Raw genomic sequence first — 5,000 nt, 5'->3', positions numbered from 1 at the left:
AATCAGCCTTCTAAAACCTTTCAATGTCTATTTGATTAATTCCTACTTCAATATACTCAGCTGCATTAATTTGTCGAAATTTCTGGAAATTTTTAAACAAAAGATATATCCAAATTTTTCCCCGTAGGGGGTTAGTGTCGTCTGTGCACCTCACGCGGTGCACTGCAGGCATTACTTAAGGTTCTTTGCAGCGTCCCTTCGGCTCCTAGCTGCAACCCCTTTCATTCCTTTTACTTTACCTCCATTCATATTCTCTCTCTTCCATCTTGCAATCCAACCTCTCCTGACAATCGTTTCACAGTGCAACTGCGAGTTTTTCTCCCGTTACACCTTTCAAACCTTTCTACTCTTAACTTCCATTTCAGCGCTGAATGACCTCATAGATCCCAGCGCTAGGTCTTTGGCCTATATTCTGTAGTCCATTCCTGTTTCCAAATTTATCTCTTTGTAATTAACAGATTTATCTCTTCATGCAAATAAGCCGGCAAGCAGATTAGTTCATACCTGAATAATCTCATTCAGAGGTAGAACCAGTCCCAGCTGAGGATGGGGTCTGGGCCTATCTTAAGAAAGGTAACAGTTAAACTGATAAAATTATGCTAAAAACTAAACTGGATTCTTCAACATATCTTCCTGATATTTTGGCAACAGTTTGAGAGTTACTGTGGGATGGCGTAAGCCGAATAATTATACAAGCATAGTTTTTAGTTTTCTGTAAAAGGAAACTATTGTGCCGGCTTTGTCTGTCCGTCCGAAATTTTTCTGTCCGCCCTCAGATCTTAAAAAACTGAGGCTAGAGGGTTGCAAATTGATATGTTGATCATCCACCCTCCAGTCATCAAACGTCAAATTGCAATTGTAGTTTTTAAAAGGTTAAATTTAGCCATAATCTATTTGCCAACAGAAACCACCAAATGCAGCATTATTGGAAAATAGATCTGTTTTCGGTGGCCTTGATTAACGCTTTGCCATCGGAAGAAACTGGCGGCTTAAAGTCATATTTGAGTCATCAAACATTATTGAGTTACAAATTTTTACCAGTCGGATAAATGCAGTCACTGGATCGAAAAGGCATTAAATCTAAATAAAGTTGCCAACAGAAGGAAATGCAGGTATGGGCTGAAATGTGAATCCAGCTTTTCACCAGGACAAAAGAATATGAAGATATAGATAAAAGCGAGTCTGATGCTTGATAAGTGAAAAGAAATGGAGTCGCAGCTAAAGGTCGAATCTAAGACTTTGCCAACGGAAGGGAATGCAATTGTGTGTAAAACGTGACTGAAGGGAATGCAATCATTGGTAAAAGGTAAATCTAGCTCTCTGCCAACGAAAGGGAATGCAGTTATTGGTAAGAGGAGAATCTAGTTCTTTGCCAACGGAGGGGAATGCAATCATTGGTAAAAGGTTAATCTAACAATTTGCCAACGAAGGGAATGCAGTTATTGGTAAAGAATAAATCCAATTTGCCAGTGGAAAAAGGTCATTGATAAAATCTAACTAATTTCCAACGGAAGGAAAAGGGAATACAGATCAGTTCTTAGATAACGGAAGGTAATTGGTAAATCTAAATATCTGCCAACGGAAATGGAGTTATTGGAAAAAGTAAATTTCATTGCCATAAGGCAAATCTAACTATTTGTCAACAACAGGAAATGCGTTGACTGGTAAAATGTAAATCTAACTAGTTGCTACCGGTGGGGGATTCAGCCACTGATAAAAGTAAATCTTTTTGTCAACGGAAGGAAATGCAGTCATTGGTAAACTGTAAATTTAATTATTTGCCAATGGAGGGGAATGCAGTCATTGGTAAAAGATGAATCTAGTTCTAACGGAGGGAATGAATCCAGTCATTGATTTATGCCAACTAATTTCCAAGAAAAATACAATCATTGGCAAATCTAAATATGCCAACGGAGGGGAACTCAGTCATTGCTATTTGCAAACAAATTTGGGGAAATGCAGTCACTGGTAAAATGTAAATCTAACTACCGGTTTGCTGAAAAAAGCAAATCTTTTGTCAACGGGGAATGCAATCATTGGTAAACTGTAAATTTAATTATTTGCCAATGGAGGGGAATGCAGTCATTGGTAAAAGATGAATCAACTATTTCTAACGGATGGGTTATTGGTAAAAATACAATCATTGGCAAAATGTAAATCTAACTATTTGCCAACAAATGGGGATGCAGTCACTGGTAAAATGTAAATCTAACTATTTGCAAGCAGGTGGGAATGCAATCATTGGCAAAATGTAAATCTAACTATTTGCCAACAAATGGGAATGAAATCATTGGTAAAATACAACTCCAACTATTTGCCAACAGATGGGAATGCAATCATTGGTAAAATGTAAATCTAACTACTTGCCAGTAGATGGGAATGCAATTACTGGTCAAATACAAATGTAAATCTAACTATTTGCCAGTAGATGGGAATGCAATCACTGGTAAAATGTAAATCTAACTAACTGCCAACGGAGGGGAATGCTGTCACTGGTAAAGGTAACTTTAGCTCTTTGCCAACGGAGGGGAATACAGTCATTGGTAAAATGTGAATTTAACTCTTTGCCAATGAAGGGGAATGCAGTTACTGGTAAGAGGTAAATGTAACTATTTGCCAACGGAGGGGAATGCAGAAATTGTAAAAGGTGAATTTAGCTTTTATGCCAACGGAAAGAAATACAATCATTGGTAAAAGGTCAACTAGATGTTTGCTGACGAAAGGAAATGCTGTCACTGGTAAAAGTAAATCTAACTATTTGTCAACAGAAGGAAATGCAGTCACTGGTAAAATGTAAATCTAATTAACTGCCAACGGAGGGGAATGCTGTCACTGGTAAAAGGTGAATTTACCTCTTTGACAACGGAGGGGACTGCAGTCATTGGAAAAAGGTGAATCCGGTTCACCACCGAGAGAGAACGGACTCATCGGTAAAAGATGAGTCTGACTCCTCGACCGAAAGAGAATGGAACCATTGGCAAAAGGTGACTCTAACCCTTAGCCAACGGAAAGATAATGCCATCAGTCACAAGCTAAAAGGAGAAACTGAATGAATTCACTCTCCCCAACAGCACACGACTCTCAATTATTCACACTGCCAGCCAGACTCCCAAACAACAACAGCAGCTTCGCCGGCAGACAGGAATAGACATTCCCCTGCGGAAGGAAAACGGCTTTCTCTCTCTCTCTCTCTCTCTCTCTCTTTCTCTCTTCACCGACAGCCGATGCTGTCTGGGACTTCCTGGTTATTTATCGCTTCTCAATAAGGTCCCGAAACGCTCGGAGCTCCCAGCCGGGCGATGGAGGATCAATTTCCAGACAATAAAAGCGCGATTGCTCATCCGATTTTCGGGTGTCAGTGGCATCCCCGGATCTTTGGTGTCTCGGTCAATTCTCTTTCTCGTTTGATTCGAGGTCTTTTGCATGATGATCCTGTGGAATGTGTTCCTGGTTTACTTTTTTTTTTTTTTTTGAGGTGTGATTTTTTTTGTAGGTGCGCCTTTCTGAAGGGTTAGCAGATGGGGAATTATTTATAAATAAGTAAATAAATAAATAAATAAATAATAAATATATATATATATATATATATATATATATATATATATATTCATATATAATATATGTGTATATAGCCTATGTATGTATATATATACACAGTATTTATATATAATATGTGTATATGTATATATATATATATATATTTATATATAAATATATATATATATATATATATATATATATATATATATATATATATATATATATATACATATATACATACATACATACATACACATATGTCCCGTACACAGTCACACACAGGTGGCGGAGGCATAATATGTACTTTCAAATCAAATAAATATTTACAAATATATACAGGAGAACCTCACATCAGAAAAGCTTATCGTATTTACCTCACGTTTAAGAATTCTCTTTCTTCCACTTTCCCCCGGAGCTCTCTCTCTCTCTCTCTCTCTCTCTCTCTCTCTCTCTCTCTCTCTCTCTCTCTCTCTCTCTCTCTTTTATATTTTTCAAGTCATGCTTAAACTTGGCTCAAGTTATTAATGCAGATCTAGACTCTTTTTCTGTCTGGAATACGAGGAACTTGTTTCGCTTCATTGCTTCCAAAAATACTCTGTTTTTCCTCTGTTCTATAATCCTCCTCGTTTTCCTTGTAGTTTTTTTAATGTTATTCACGCTTGTCTGTGTCTGCGGGTGTGTCTCACTCTTTTTTTATATATGTATATATATATGTATATGTATACATACATACATACATATATATATATATATATATATATATATATATACATATATACATTTATATATATACAGTACACACACACAAATATATATATATATATATATATATATATATATATATATATATATATATATATATATATATATATATAATATATATATATATAGATATATATATATATATATATATATATATATATATATATATATATATATATATATATATATATATATATATTGAACTGAAAAATCGCCTTTTCAGATATTGAAGAGAAATACAACAAAGATATAAACTGAGAGAGAGAGAGAGAGAGAGAGAGAGAGAGAGAGAGAGAGAGAGAGAGAGAGAGAGAGAGAGAGAGAGAGAGAGACGGTCATCATGTCACACACCCCTGGCTTAAATAAGTAAATGAGCTTAGAGGACGTTGGTTTCAAAACACCTGAGGTCAAAATCTAATTTTCTCACGAAAAATTCTTCACTATTTTCATCTGCAAATTTTAATCTATCCCCTGGTTTTCTTTCCACGTCATTATAGCCCACCGGGGTCTCCCGTCTACCCCTTTCGTCCATTTTCATCTGAATTTATTATTGGCGGCGACACGTCTGCTATTTTTCTCACTTCGGCCAGGGTGACCGTGGCAGTTTATCTAGCTTTCATTCTTCCCTTAACTTCACTATTGATCTCGAAACAAAATCCATCACTACTCAGCTCCTAACCAACACATAAAGACACACA

The 5,000-nt window shown here is 36.3% G+C and overlaps 2 protein-coding genes across 3 annotated transcripts in view; one reads left to right on the top strand and one right to left on the bottom strand.

Annotated features, from left to right (window-relative positions):
• Nucleotides 1-5,000, bottom strand: part of LOC136849927 (ketohexokinase-like) — a 324,411-nt gene that overhangs the window by 166,935 nt on the left and 152,476 nt on the right. The window lies entirely within an intron of this gene.
• LOC136849926 (muscle M-line assembly protein unc-89-like) overlaps nt 1-5,000 on the top strand; it is a 79,897-nt gene that overhangs the window by 933 nt on the left and 73,964 nt on the right. The window lies entirely within an intron of this gene.

This window comes from Macrobrachium rosenbergii, chromosome 21 (genome assembly GCF_040412425.1).
Source record: "Macrobrachium rosenbergii isolate ZJJX-2024 chromosome 21, ASM4041242v1, whole genome shotgun sequence".
NCBI classification, from domain to species: domain Eukaryota; kingdom Metazoa; phylum Arthropoda; class Malacostraca; order Decapoda; family Palaemonidae; genus Macrobrachium; species Macrobrachium rosenbergii.
The sequence above is the reverse complement of the archived record's forward strand: the minus strand, read 5'-3'. Positions and strand labels throughout refer to the sequence as shown.